A 16,834-nucleotide genomic window follows, 5' to 3' on the forward strand; every position below is an offset into this window, starting at 1 on the left:
GAAAAATAATTATAACATAATATTCAAATTAATAATAACATAATATATTATAAAATTGATAATGAAAATATGTAATATATATATATTAAAACAAAGAAGTTTAGAAAATATCTCCTTTTTTGAATTTTTTATTTTTGTTCATTCCATGTCATTTTTTAAACAACCAATTATATGCACTTTCCTCGTAACCTAAATAATCTCTTCTCCTAAACTACCTCCCCCACTATCCCCCACTTTCTCCAAAATTATCTATGATTCCTATTTATCTTCTAAATTATCTCTAATTCCTATTTATCTCCAAAATTATCTCTAATTCCTATTTATCTCCAAAATTATCTCTAATTCCTATTTATCCTCTTCCCTACATTTTATCAATATATATATATAAAGAAAGTTTGGATTACAAAATTTAAGAATTATTTAAATATTCTAACAAAATTATATAATAACTTTAAAATATTTATTAAAAACACAAAAAATAATTTTATATTTTTACAAAATATATCACGAAATTATCTACTAACAATTTAAATTATATTTTTTCGGATTACAAATTTAAGTGTTTTTTAAATATTTAATAATATGTAATAGCTTTAAATAAATAAAATTCAAATAACAAAAAATTTTAAATATTTTATAGATTACTTAAATATTTAAATAACTAAATATTTATCATAACAAGATTTTAAATATTTAAAATAACGAAATTATGTAATAAATTTAAAAAGTTTATTCAAAGTACAAAAATAATTATAACATAATATTGAAATTAATAATAATTTAATATATTACAAAATTAATAATGAAATTATGTAATAATAATATAAATTGTGTTTTTATGGATAATTAAATATAATAAATAATTAATATTTTAAAATTTAAATATTTTACACATTATTTACGTATTTAAATAACAAAATATTTAATATAACTAGATTTTAAATAGTTAAAATATAGAAATTATGTAATAAATTTTAAAAAATTTTAAAAAGTAGAAAAATAACTATAACATAATATTGAAATTAATAATAATTTAATATTTTTACATAATATTGTAAATAATTAATTTCACTTATATTAAGTAATAATTCGAGAAAATAACTTTCAAAAAGTTAATATTTATTAATAATAATTTTAAAGTCTTAATATGTATTTATTATATAATTGTATATACTAAAATTAGTATTTATTGTCTTTTGTGATAAATGTATTTTTAATGATTATGTATAAATTTATTTTGTTTTGTTATTTAATAGATAACTTCCAATAATTATTGGGGACGAGATTACTATTATTAAAATTTTTAAATTTAATTTATTGTACTTATTGTATTTTTGTTATAAGTTATTGATTAATATTTATTAGAGATTAAACTGTTATTTGAGATTATACTATTTATTGACTAAGTTAATATATTTTTAGTACTTATTGTACTTTTGTAATTTCTGTAATTATTGTATTTTTCATTATCAATATATTTTCAATAATTGTGTATTTTTGCTATATTTTTCAATAATTATCGGAGATTAAACTATTGTTATTTAATCAGAGATACGACTATTAGTTTAGCTGAAATAATGAGTGTTCATGAGTTGGTTCGGTTTGGTCATAGGCTATTTGGCCAACCAAATTGACCTGGTTAGCTGAAACCAACTAACCTTTTGTGAAAATTGACCCACTCAAGTTGTATCGGTTTGGGTTGATTTTTTGGTTTGATTAGTCTGCTTAAAAGATTTAAACTTAAAAATTTAATTGAACTTTAAAATTTACAGTGCAATTATTAAAAAAAATTAAAAATTAAATTTATGATATAAAACATTTACTTAATCAACCTTTCATTAAGGAGTGTTTGTTTTGCCATTAGGCGCATGATTTTTATTCCAAAAATACCCTTAACACTTTTTTTGTATAAAAAAACAAAATTGACCAAATATAGCCAATAGAGTGGTTTTCTGTGTCATATTAAGGGCAAAAATGGTATTTTTATTTTTATTTTCTTTTGATTAAATTTATTTAAATGAACATTAGGGTCAACACTATCATTTTCCACTGTCATCTAATGGAAGATTGATTAAATCCATTGCAAATTATAAGTGGTGTTTTAGTAAAATATTAACTATAGGGTAGATTTTAGTAAATCCATGAAACTATAAGGGATACTTTAATATATGACCCTTTCTATTTTTTAGCTTTCTCTTCATAAATCCCATGCATTGCATGGGTCCCCTAGTTGGTATTAAAAATAAGCTGAGAACTAACTAAAAGAAATAATCAGAAATTAAAGGAGCTCCTAATGACAAAATTTCATGCAAGTCACCTAAGATGTAATGCCATGAATGGTTACTTAAAGATGTTAAAGCAAAAAATACTATGAATGAACACAGGATTTCTAGCTTAACCTCATGCTAACATGAGAAATGAGGACTTTTTGCTACTGGTTAGTGCCACCTAAGACCTAAGAAGAGACCTGATTGAGAGAAAAACAAAATGTGTCTTCTAAAAGACAATAAGGAATGTAAAAAAATGAAATGGGTCGTTGATTAAAAAATGGAGTTTTCAGGGAGACATGAGATCTGAAAGCAATGAAGTGTCATGGTGTAAATGCATGAAACTATTCTAAAAACAATGGTCAATTAAACAAGATAAGGCCAAGAAGAATACCAAAGCTGCTTTGAAATTAAAAAAAAAAGGTACGGGTTATGATCATCGGAGAGACTGAATGCAGAGAACTATGACTAATTTAATAGATGAGTGAAAGATAAATGACTTGTGTTTTAGCGTAAGGAGGACAATGCCACGATGCAAGACTCAAGTTCCAAAACTTAGAAAGTAGGATTGTTTTTAGTAAAAGGAGATAACAAACTAAATTAGATGATTAATGACCTAAAGAAGATTTAATAAAATGATGATTAAATCAGCATTAAACAAACTAATGGTTGGGATTTCATGAAAGCATATAATAACAAAACTTAAAACTATAAAGAGATGCTAACAAAACGTATTATTCGTCTTTGGATGGCCGAAAGGCTAATCCTACTAGACTACTAAAAGATAACTGATGTGGCGCGATCCGGACACTCTTAGCTGGCTGCTGACTGGCTCTTACTGGCAACGGACGACACATGAGAAGAAGAAGAAGATGAAGGACTCCCGGGGGATTTGCCCGGCGGGAATACTCTGAAACTTAAGTTAGAACGCTGGGGAGAAAGCAAAGAGTGTAAAGAGGCTAAGACTGTAGGTCGCGTTGGATCACTAAATTCTCAAGATTAGCTCGAGAGCAAGTAAGTTTTTCAGATAGGATCTCTGATGTTTGAGAGAGCTTCCCTTTAACTAGGGAGCTCTTATATAGGCGTTCTTGTCAAATCGGGCGTAACCGCCACTGGCCTTCTGTCGCAGCCGTTACCTGCCAGGGCTGTGCAGGTGACCGCTGTAGGGTACTACCCAATCGGGTGAGTGACACGTCCCAGGAGGACAGGCACGCCACCATCTGTCGAGAGACGTGGGTGCAGTCTGTTGAATTGGCAGAGACTGTGCCGTCGATCAGGAGATGTGGCACAGTCTGACAGGTACGATCTTGTCAGATAGAAGCTTTCTGAAAGCATCGCGTCGCTTAGCTGCGAGCTACCTTGTAGCGAGCTATCCTGTCGCGTAGTGAGCTATCCTGTCACGAGCTACTTTGTAACGAGCTTCTAGGAGTACTTCGAGGTGACCCTTCTCAAGGTTGTCTTTGGGGCAGTTTTCCTACCTAAGTGTTGGAGCGAGCTAGTTATCCTAGCTCGCGAGCTGGGATAGACTTGTCTTGGAGTATTCCCTTTCAGTAGCTCAGGGGACCTCGAGCTCGCGTTGTAGTGAAGTCCCCTTACAGTGAGCTATGACGTAGCGAGCTGTCCTGTAGGCTCATTGCTTAGTCGCAGTCAGGCTACGATGCTGAGTCGTTTGCTTGTGCCGAGTCAGGTCCACGTATCATTGTCTCAAGGGGTCGGGTCAAATCATCCTCCATCAATAACAAACTATTTCTATCTAAAATCGTTTAAAAAAAAAACAATCTTGCTTAATTAAAAAAATGAAAGTAAATAAATCAATTCTACAAACTCCAGTTCTAATTGAAGTGGAAAGGTAGTGGAAAATACTTTTTTCTTTTCAAAAGGAGTGAATACACGTGCAAAGGCTATCTTCCGATTACGTTCAACAACTTTCCCATTCCTCTGTCCTTAGTTGATGCATCCTTTGATATTCATGATACCTCGGACACATCTGCCAAACTTGGTAAAGATTCTTGATTGTTCTAAAACCCAAGAATGGTTTATTCTGTAGAGATACTTGATGTAATATTGTTGTTCTATGGTCCCTGTTGTACCATAGAATTCTTTTTCTTTCTTATATTTTAGCCCTCCAAGGGTCTCTTTGTAATTATTCCTTTTTTATCTTTAACCCTTCAAGGGCCTCTTTGTAAATATTTATAATTAATAAGATATATAGGATCTTTGGGGGTGGGGGTCGGATATACTTTTTGACACCCTTGAAACTTTTGGTGTTCTCTCAACCTAGAAGATTGACATGGTATCAAAGCAAGTCATATCCTTTACCTGCTGATTAATTTGAGTTTTGGGGTGATTAATAGACTGTTTTGTTAGACAATGTATGCCCTTAGCTCCAATCAGTTTGATGTATAGATACATTTATTGTAAATGAATAAAAATACATTATTGTTTCATGTTAACATTGGTATGTTTCTGTGAATTTACCCCTTAAACAGAACACTTATGAGACTTGTGTTAGTTTAGAATGTTCTAAGCCTCTCAGCCATTAGATAGACTTGGGGAGTTTATCTTGCCAAGGCTGACACTGATGTGCTGCCAAAGAAGTTAAGGCAGCTTGTTTCAGCTGCTAGAGTGAGAATCGAAGCACATGTAGTGTGTGTTTGGTTGAAACATTGGACTTGAACCATTTTCAATTATTCCCTAGACCTTTGAGATTGATGGGAAAAACTAGAAAGTTACACATAACCCCTAAACTTGATTATGGTACTGCATTGTGTGTCAGATTAGGCTGTCTTTGATATACCAATTAGTGAGATCCATTGAGGGTCAAAACCTGGGTATGTTGGGACAGTCTGAGAATTCACTTAAGTAGGTGATCATAGTGATAAGATCGGCCCCTTTGCCGTACAAAGTGAATGATAGGGTTTACACTCTCTCTGATGGAAACCCAAACTGCTGGTAGTGGATATCAATTGCGTTTGAGATTTGGTTTTGCAAAATATATTTATATGATATATATATATATATTTATATTATGTTTTATGAAAAATGTTTGAAAAATGTTTTAATTCCCAGGATCCATCTGAGTAGAGAGTGTGACACTACACTTTGCAGCCAGGGGATAGGTCCTTCCCTATTGGGTAGTGTTTAATCATTATGGGCTGAGAGATTAGGTGTAAGAGACCATTAAGAGTTGATTACCTAATGGGACTTATCTTATTTAAGTCCATTATCCTTAGGTCTTCATATGATGGCTGAATTCAAGAATCATTTAAGTGTAAATGTTGGGCCCATAGTGATGTACTTAGTGGTTCATTGCATTTAGTAGTGAATTCGGGCAAGCCTTTTCATAGAAGCTAGGCCGAACCCATGTGGGCTTCTGTGAGGTCATTATGGGGTCCCATGCCATATAAATCAAACCTAAATTAGCCATGCAACACTCTTGGGATGTGAGCCATATAGATAATGGGCCTGAAGCCCATAATTGATAAGATTAGTTAAGATGTCACATGATTGCTTAAGCTGTCATGTGACATGGGGCGAACCTAGGTTTGGAAATAGGTATGGAACACCTATCCTCTTAAGAGGATAAGCCTTATCTCTTAATAGAGTCCAGATCCAAATAAAGATTTGAATGAAGATGGTGCAGCTGTTAGAACCCAATTTTTGCTCGATCCCTTCACCCTACCTCTTTGTACCCTACTTTTAGACCACAAAAACTCAAAAACACAACCAGATCAACTTGAGACTTCCCAAAACCCGAAATACCCTCCTTTGACACAATCCATAGGACAAATAACAACCTTGAAGTCAACATTAACATCCGATCAAACATCACCCCCAGACTTGGAAAACTATCACTTAGTTACACATCAGTTTTCATGACTAAACTCCAAAGATCCACCGTTTATCATGTCAACCCCTTTCTAACGGCCCCAATCTATACAACATTCAAACTCCAACTTCTCAAAATCAAATCCAACACATCCATCACCTCAAGACCACTAGGAAGCAATCAACTAGTGAATCCCACCACAAATCTACGATGATCGACCACAAAAACGTAAAGATTTCATTTGGTGATGGCCCTGAATGATTACCAAGGTTAACCATATCTTTCTCAGATCAGAACCATCCACTTCACTCCTCACCCTAATCCATGCTTACCTACCGAATTGTAGCTCAAAGTTCCCCCGTTTGACTCATCATCAAGCTTAGATCCTATTTCAGAAAATCTTATTAATTAGAGCTTACCATCCATCATCCCAACTTCACATGAAAAATCAGACTTTACCACTATGTTTGAAAATCCAGAAAACCCCAGCATGTCAAATTTCACGACCAAACACCTTTGTTTATCCGTTGAAAAAGTAAGATTCCATTTTAGGCCCTTTCGTTGGTTGAAAAACCATATGCTAAGACCATGATCTGAACTAGAACAATCAATCGACACCTTTGATCAAAGATCCATCACTTCCATTAGATTTAGGATGTTCAAGAGTGCCAACCCACCAAATTCTATCCCAAAATTCCTCTATTTGACCCTTCATCAAACAAAAATTCTACTTCAACAAATCTCATTGATCCAAACTTGTCAGCCATAGAGCTCAATCATTCTGACCCTATTTGACCAATCAGACATCACCACTATGTTCAGGGACCCAAAAAACCCCAACATGCCAAATTTCACATCCTAATTAATCCGTTTAACCGTTAAACTAGAAAGATACCATTTCGATGCACCAGATTAAATTGCCACATCATCTGGCCCAACCTAAAGCCTTAAAAGGGTGATGGCTGATGTTAGACTTATTCTTGACCCATTAGAACACATGGAGCAATGAAACCGAGCTTAATAGGCTTAAAAAGCTCAAAATACCAAACAAACCCTACTTGAGACCAAGAAAAGACAAAATAACATTTAAAAATTCATCAAATTTACATTTCCTGCCATTGACAGCCCCAAATACGAAACTGCCATGACAGACACACCCTCAGCTCCCATTGGCCGCACAAAACCCATGAAAATCAACCCCAAATCTAAGAAAATGTTTCACCAAACAGGAAAGTTTGACTGAACACTTATTTCTTTGAAAAATCTTTGCCTATTTGTGAGAAAAATCTCTATGGAACCCCATGCACTGTAGCTAAGCGAATTCAGACTTGACCCCCTCCCATTCTCTATAAATACTGATCTAATTCGATTTCAAGGAGGGGGGACTGAAGGGAGGAAACTTGAGAGTGGTCCTTAAAGAACGAAAGAGAGGGGGGGAGGGCAGTTTCCCAACTTCTATGATACACCCATTCTGCTTGTAATCCCGAAATCCCTGAAGCCAAGTTCAAGCCCCACCCCTGTCTTCCAAACTTAATTCCAGAAGCACTCAGCCTAGCTCCAACCTAGCTTAAGAACCCATTAGAACTCCATTCTATCTAATCCTAGCTGCTAGAAAACTTTCGGCAAGGTACATACAAAAGGTGAATAATTTTTTTTTAGTTTTCCTGTGTTGCTTGAGTTTCTGAAATGTTGGAGAACCATTACTTGCAATTCCTTCTTGACTGAGAATAGAGACAGAGAGGTGAGGGTCTTAGGGAAATCAGTACCTAAGACCTGATAACATCACCTCAAAATTGGTCTTAGGAGAAGTTCAAAGCATGTTGCTTTGGATTTAAGAAATTCTTACAACCATTTCTGTTTTTCCCCGAAAGAAGTTGAGCCTGAATAACTCTCGTATCGGGCTGCTAAAGCAAATTAGATAGAGGGGTGCCTAATACCTTCCCTTTCCCAATCCTTGGGACCCGAAATCTATTGGTTGTGTGCTTTCCCATGGAAAACAGAGTCACTATCAAAGACTTAAATTAAGTTTTCAAACCCGAAAATGAGGGCCCATTTCCTCTAAAAAATGGGTGGCGGCTCTAACTCTTTGAGCTGGCCATGAGCTTCCTAGAGCTCATAGCTGGCGACTCCACTAGGGAAACAAGAACCTTTACTGGGTGTTATTCAGACTCGGTTTATTTCTTTTTGTTTTGTGTTGGTAAGTTCAAGACTTACTGGTTTGCGATTCAAAATCGTACCTCAAGAAGGTTGGGCATGATAAACCTTCCCAACGCAATCACCCAAAGCCATTTCCATTCCAAAATCGCACTTGAAGCTTCACCCTGAACCATACCTTTGTCGAAATCGCAACCAAGGTCTCACCCAAAACACTTCTTCAAAACCACACCTCATTTCATTTTTGTGACAACCTTACAGTCTAAAATCACACTCTCATTCATGCTCTTTGCAACCCAGAAGCCTAAAATCGCAATTCCTTTCAACCTCATTGCAAACCAGAAGTTCGAAATTACACTAACTTAGAGCCTCATCGCAACCCAAAAGTCTAAATAGCACTTTCTCAGAAGCTCATCGCAGTGTAGATCAACCTCATCGCAACTCAGGTCAACCTCATCACAACTCAGTCTAACCTCATTGCAACTCAGATCACCCCTCATCGCAACCCAGAAGCCCAAAATCGTAACTTACTCCCACCTCATCGCAACTCAGATCACCCTCATCGCAACCCAGAAACCCAAAAATGCAACTCAGTTCAACCTCATTGCAACTCAGATCACCCTCATTGCAACCCAGAAGCCCAAAATTATAACTTAGTCCAACCGCATCACAACTCAGATCACCCTCATCGCAACCCAGAAGCCAAAAATCGCAACTCAGTTCAACCTCATCGCAACTTAGATCACCCTCATCGCAACCCAGAAGCCCAAAATCGCAACTTAGGTCAACCTCATCGCAACTCAGATCAACCTCATCGTAACTCAGTTCAACCTCATCGCAACTCAGATCACCCTCTTCACAACCCAAAAGCCCAAAATCGCAACTCAGATCAATCTCATCATAACTCAGTTCAACCTCATGCACCCAGAAGCTCAAAGTTGCAACTCAGTTCAATCTCAACGCAACTCAGAAGCTTCTTATTGCACCTTCTTCTTGCTCATCCCACCTTGGAACCTACCATCGCACTGCATTTCAGTCTTATCGCATCTAATCACATCCATCTACCTTTCCCACACCCTGTTATTGCATCGTACCCTCCGTCGTAGCGCACTAAGTGTCTACCACGATTAGCCTTTAGTTGTTAGACAGTGTATGCCCTTAGCTCCAATCAGATTGATGTACATTTGACATTTATTGTAAATAAATAAAATTACATAATTGATTCATGCTATACCTGGTGTGTTTCTGTGTAATACCCTTAAATTGGACACTTATGAGACTTGTGTTAGTTTAGAAAGTTCACACCCGTTGGATAGACCTGGGGAGGTTTATCCTGTTAAGGCTGACACTCATATGCTGCCAAGTCAGTTGGAGTGGCATGTCTCAGCTGCCAGGATGACGCCTGAAGCACATGTAGTGTGAATTTGTTTGAAACTCTGAACTGGAACATTTTCCAGTTATGCTTTGGACCTTGGAGACAGATGGGCATGAAGGGATGGGAGATCCATCATATGGATGGCCAAACCCTATAGGAAGTTTGGGCGAAATTTCAAAAATTTCTTTGTCTCCCATCTGGGAATCGTATTACCTAATTTAGAAAACTGCATTTTCAAGGTTCATTCTTGAATCCAAAACCGAACCAGATCTGAAACCAAAAGAGAGTAAGGGATATACTTGATACAAAGTAACAGTAACTCCCAACGCAAGTGTTCATGCCCAAATAAACAACCAAAACTTGCTTCCACTAAAGATGACACAGAGTGTAGTGAAGCAGTATCAACAGGATGGTTCTTCAGCAAGAACCTGAATTCTTCAACAAGAATCGAGCAAGGGCTGGTGAGCACGACTTCAGATAATTTCTTCTAACAAGAAACATCAAGAACTCTTCTTGATCAGATCCACAAGTGGAGATCGAACTGGGTAGGGGATGCAAAAACTATAGAAGAATTCTGCTGTTTGTTGTTGTGTGTAAAATCTAAAGAATTCGCCCCCTATTTATAACCTTCTCTGGATCGGCCTCCTAATCTAATTAGGAGAGAGTTTCCTAATCCAGATCTGATATTTAGATTTGGACTCTTAAAAGGATAAGAATTAATCTTATCCTTCAGCTAATCATAATTAGTTTAAAAAACTGAATTCGCCCCTTTTTAATTTAACTAACTTAAGCCCAGTTTGAATTGGGCCTAAAGCCCATTAAGCTTATGTGCACACTTACTCTTAATCTGCTGGCCCAGTTGGCTATCTTTGTATGGCGTGGGACCCTAACATTGATCTACACATCAGTCACATGGGTTCAGCCTAGCCTTTGTTACAAGGCTTGACCGAATTCATTGTATGTCATAGTGAACCCCTGAGTCCATCTCCATGGGCTCTCAATGGGCCCAACATTTACATTAAATGGTTCTTGGATCCAGCCACCTTATGAAAACCCAAGAACTGTGGGCAAATGCAAGATTATCCCATCAGTTATTACCCTTAATGGTCTTACACTTAACCTCTTAGCCCTTAATGATCAAACACTGCCCAACAAGAGATGACCTCTCCCTCGACTGCAAGGTGCAGTGTTGCACTCTCCACTCACATGGATCTCGGGAATTAAAACCTTTTGCAAATAATTTGTGAAAACATAATGTATAAGCATATCTCTATATAAATATATTTTGTAAAACCAAATTTCAAACACATTTGAAATCCACTACTAGCAGTTTTAGGTTTCCATTAGAGAGAGTGCATTTCCCCAATCATTCACTTTGTCCGACAAAGGGGCTGATCCTGTCACTATAATCACCCACTCATATGAATTCTCAGACTGTCCCAACATACCCAGGTTTTAACCCCCTCTAAGGATCTCATTGATTGGCATATCAAAGACAATCCAATCTGACACCTAGTGCAGTACCATAATTGAGTCTAGGGGTTAGGTGTAACATTCCAGTTTTGTCCATCTATCTCCAAGGTCCAGAGCAACATTGGAATTTGGTCTTGTTCAGGGTTTCAAGAAAACTCACACTACATGTACCTCAGGTCTAACCCTAGCAATTGAGACAAGCCACCCCAACCAACTTGGCGGCACATCAGTGTCAGCCTTGGCAAGATAGATCTCCCTAGATCTATCCAACGACTGTGAAGATTCTAAACTAACACGAGTTTCATATGTGTCCAGTTTAAGGGTATTACACAGAAATACACCACAATAACATGAATCAAATATGTACTTTATTCATTTACAATAAATGTCATAATGTACATTAAGTTGATTGAAGCTAAGGGCATACACTATTTAACAGTTTCCACTTGCACTTAGGTCCAATCGGGTATAAGCCGGAGTCCCATACTTTCCACGTGTTTCTCAAACACTTTCTGTGTCAGTGGCTTAGACTATAGGTCTCCCACATTCTCCGCTGATGCTACCTTTTAACATCAATCTCTCGTAGATCCAATGTTGTCACACAATAGTGGAATGGGTGATGTTCTGAATTCCAAATTCTAGAATGAACACCTTCATTCATTAGGTAGCCTAACTTACGACAATGTGCTCGGCTTGGGTTGTGGACTATTTTTATTACTGCATAGGACCCCATTATAAAGATGCAACCAGATGTAGACTTTCTAACATCTATGTCTGACTGGTAGTTGGTATCAATATACCCAACGATCTGTAGTGAACTACCACCGAATACTAGAAAAAACTCTTTTATCCTTTGAAGGTATTTGAGTATGTTCTTTATAGCAGTCCAATGCTCTTGTCCTAGGTTAGATTGGTATCTACTTACCACACTCACGGCTTGAGCAATGTCTGGCCAAGTGCACAGCATGACATACATGATGCTCCCTATGGCAGAGGCATAGTGAACTTCCTTCATGCCCTCAATCTCCTCAGGTGTCTTGGGAGACATTCCCTTGGAGAGAGTGACTCCATGCCTGAAAAGAACATTTCCTTTCTTGGAGTTCTCCATGTTGTATCTCTTTGATCTATCTCTATAGAGTCGAAGTCCCAAGATATAAGAGCCTTCTCCAAGATCTTTCATGGAGAATTACTATGAAAGTCATACTTTTGCCGTAGTCAACATTCCTACATCATTCCTAATGAGTAGAATGTCGTCTACATACAAAACCAAGAACGTAACCTTATCCCCACTGGTTTTCCTGTAAACACAGGGTTCATCCGGATTCTGCTCAAAGTCAAACTGTTTAACGGTAGAGTCAAACCAGATGTTCCAGCTCCTAGAAGCTTGCTTAAGTCCATGGATCGATTAAGTTAACATACCGTGTGTTCTTGACCTGCTGCTATGAAACCTTGTGGTTGTTGCATATAGATATCTTCAGTAAGATCTCCATTTAGGAATGTTGTTTTGACATTCATTTGCCAAATCTCGTAATCATGGTACGTTACTACAGCTAACAGGATCCTAACGGATTTAAGCATGGTCACGGGAGAAAATGTTTCCTCATAGTTGATTTCCTCTTTTTGAGTGTACCATTTTGCCACAAGATGGGCCTTTTAGGTTTCAACCTTACCATTAGGGTCCTTCTTCTTCTTATAGATCCATTTGCAACCAATTGCTTTTACCCCAGGGGACGGATATACTCGAGTCCAAACTCCATTGGTCTCCATTGGTCTCCATTGAGTCCATCTTATCTCTCATGGCATCTACCCACTTCAAGGAATCTATGTCCAACATAGCTTCCGTATAAGTCATGTGATCCTCCTCATTGGTTGTGGCTTCTACCAAGTAATTTTCTTGGTCATAGCCATAAAGAACTGGAGGCCTGGATACCCGGGTAGATCTCCTAGGTTGGTTATTAACTGGAGCTTATGGGATATCTCCCACTACCCCTGAGCTCTCCTCGTTAAGAACAACTTCCTGACGATGATTTTTTAGGATGTAATCTTCCTCCAAGAAATGGACATTTCAACTATAGAACATTTTATGCTCTCTTAGGTCATAGAATAAATACCCTACAGAACCTTTGGGGTAACCTACAAATAGGCAACAACTGGTTTTGGGTTCCAATTTATCAGCACTTGTTTTTTTAACATGTGTTGAACAACCCCAAATCTTCAAGTGTCTCACACTTGGTTTCTTACCAATGCAAAACTCATAGGGAGTCTTCGGAATGGATTTGGTTAGAACCCGGTTCAGCACGTATATTGTAGTCTCTAATGTGTATCCCTAAAAGGGTGTAGGTAATTCTGAGTGGACAAGAAGTGATCGGACCATATTCAAAAAAGTCTGGCTCCTCCTCTCTAACACACCGTTTAACTGTGGTGTAGCAGGAGGAACTAGTTGTGATATTATCCCGTTTTCCTTTAAGAAGTCATTGAATTCATCAGAGAGATATTCGCCTCATCGATCTTATCGAAGGGCCTTAATGTGTCTCCCCAACTGTTTGTCGACCTCTTGTCTAAACTTTTTGAACTTTTCAAAGGATTCAAACTTGTGTCTAATTAGGTACATGTAACCATACCGTAAATGATCATCAGTAAAAGTTATGAAATAAACGTGCTGGTTACGTGTCCTAACATTCATGGGACCAAATACATTAGTATGTATAAGGTTAAGCGTGTATGTTGATCTTTTAGGTTTACCGGTAAATGGCTGTTTCATCATCTTACCCTGAAGGCAAGGTTCACAGGATGGAAGATCTTCTATAGTTAAAACATCTAGAGGACCATCCTTTACCAACCTTGTGATACAATCTATGTTAATATGGCTAAGTCGGTAATGCCATAGGCATGTGGGATTAACTGTATAACGAGTTCTTTTCTTGGGGATATTATCTGACATAGTTTCGGTTATATTTGTTTTCAGAGAAGGATGGAGAACATAGAGACCATTCTCAAGTTCTCTATATGTGAGAAATTTGTTATTCCTTTTGATAGTAACCACATTACTAAAAAGAACAGCATAACCATGCACACATAGTTTTGAAACAAAAATCAAATTTCTTCTCAAATTAGGTACATAAAGACAATCTTTTAATGTAATAATTCTTTCTCTGAAATACAATTCTATAGTTCCTATGGCTATTGCTGCAACACTTACAAAAGTCCCTAAGTAAAGAATCTCTTCTCTGTCACTCAGTCTTCTACTTGTCCTGAACCCCTGCAATGTATTACATACATGAGTAGAAGCCCTGGAATCAATACACTAGGAAGTTGAAGTGACCGACATACTGGTCTCTATGAAAAAGGATTCGAAATTACCTTATTTCTTGGTCTCCAGGTATTGAGGACAATTCCTCTTCTAGTGGCTAGTCTGCTTACAGAAGTGGTAGACATTAGATGTCTTGTCCTTTTGCTTTTTAGGCTTGTTAGTTTTCCTCTAAGGTTTCTTATTTTCCTTCCTCTTTTTCTTGCCCAATTTGCCACCTTCAACAAGCATGGCTATATGCTCATCATTCTTTATCAGCTCTTCGGCCCTCTGCAACATATTGCTGAGTTCCTGAAGGCTAACTGATGAGACTAAAAAGTACCATATTTTTATCCCCAAATATTCACTATTTTTCATTATTTTAGCACTTAATTGGACTCATTACTCTTTTATTTCAATTTAGGGCAAGCGAGAAGGCGATTGGAAGAAAACAAGGCTAATAGGATGATTTTGCACAGTTTCGGCACCATTCAGTAAAATGGGCATAACTCTCTATTCCGGACTCTGATTTGGATAATTCAAGATGCACTAGAAAGATGAGGGATAGGCCCACAACTTTAATGTTTTGGGTTTTGACAGATTCGGTCTGCATAAAAAACGAAATTGGGCCTGAGGTCGGAGCAAGTTCGCAGCAAATCCCATTTCACAGCTGAAGCCCAATTCAGAGCCTTGTAGCAGCCCAAGTTATTAAAGCAGCCCAACTCAAATTCAAGAGCCAAGAGTCCCAATTTCGAATGTAATCTCCAAAAAGAGAGTCTTATCAGATTTAAGTTTTGAATGTAATCCTAGAAAGATAAGATGATTGAGATTAGATCACTAGATAAGAGATAGGATAGGATTAGTTCAAAACAGATCAGGACTTTTTTAATTGAGGTTAATCTCCTAAAAGGAGTTGGAAAACAGCCCTCTCCCTCAGCTATATAAAGGGGGGGACTAGCCTCACTCACTCAATCAATCAAAAAAAACCCATCAATCAAGCATCAAGCAACTCGATCAATCAAGAAAGATCAGTTCGGCCTTCTGAGAAGCAGAGCATGAAGGATTCGAAAATCATGAGCAGTTAAACTTTTCTTTTCTAGTTCAAGGGGGGATGTTTGATTGTGTCATCGTGAGGTTCAGTATTTAATTCGAGTTCTTGCTTTTTAATTCAAGTATTCATTGATTCTTGTGCTTATTCTCTATGGATGTTAATGTTAATTAGTTTGACAAATTAATTAATATTGATTTTCCTACTGCTATCCATGGTTCGGTGATCCGTAATTGTCACGAATAGTGGTACAAGTAGCAATTAGGTTAATATCTTTCTGGGTCAATTGTTCGTGACAGCCAACAGTTTAGGTTTCCATCAGAGAGAGTGCATTTCCCCAATCATTCACTTTGTCTGACAAAGGGATTGATCCTGTCACTGTGATCACCCACTCAGATGAATTCTCGGATTGTCCGAACATACCCAGGTTTTGACCCCCTCTAAGGATCTCATTGATTGGCATATCAAAGGCAGCCCAATCTGACACTTAGTGTTGTACCATAATCGTGTCTAGGGGTCAGGTGTAACATTCCAGTTTTGCCCATCTATCTCCAAGGTCCAGGGCAACATTGGAATTTGGTCCGGTTCAGGGTTTCAAGAAAAGCGACACTGCATGTACCTTAGGTCTCACCCTGGCAGTTGAGACAAGCCACCCCTACCAACTTTGTGGCACATTAGTGTCAGCCTTGGTAGGATAGATCTCCCTAGATCTATCCAACGACTACGAAGATTCTAAACTAACATGAGTCTCATATGTGTCCAATTTAAGGGTATTACACAGAAACACACCACAATAACATGAATCAAATATGTACTTTATTCATTTACAATAAATGTCATAATGTACATCAAGCTGATTAGAGCTAAGGGCATACACTAGCTAACAGGGCAAAACTGGAAAGTTACACCTAACCCCTATACTTGATTATGGTACTGCACTAGGTGTTGGATTGGGTTGTCTTTGATATGCCAATCAGTGAAATCCTTAGAGGGGGGTCAAAACCTGGGTATGTTGGGGCAGTATAAGAATTCATCTGAGTGGGTGACCATAGTGACAGAATTAACCCATTTGTCGGACAAAGTGAATGATTGGGGATAGCAATTACTCTGATGGAAACCTAAATTGTTGGCAATGGATTTCAAATCTGTTTGGAATTTGTTTTGTAAAATATATTTATATAAAGATATATATATATATATATATTATGTTTTTATGAAAAAGGTTTGCAAAAACGGTCCTCTCTTGTCGGGCCGTGTTCGATCATTATGGGATGAGAGGTTAAGTGCAAGACCATTTAGGGTTGTTATACCTGATGGGCTAATCTCACTTAAGTCTATAGTCCCTGGGCCTTCATAAGGTGGCTGGACTCAGGGACCATTTAGTGTAAATGTTGAGCCCATT

The sequence above is a fragment of the Nelumbo nucifera genome, chromosome 5 (genome assembly GCF_055504915.1).
Source record: "Nelumbo nucifera cultivar China Antique chromosome 5, China Antique-T2T, whole genome shotgun sequence".
NCBI lineage: Eukaryota > Viridiplantae > Streptophyta > Magnoliopsida > Proteales > Nelumbonaceae > Nelumbo > Nelumbo nucifera.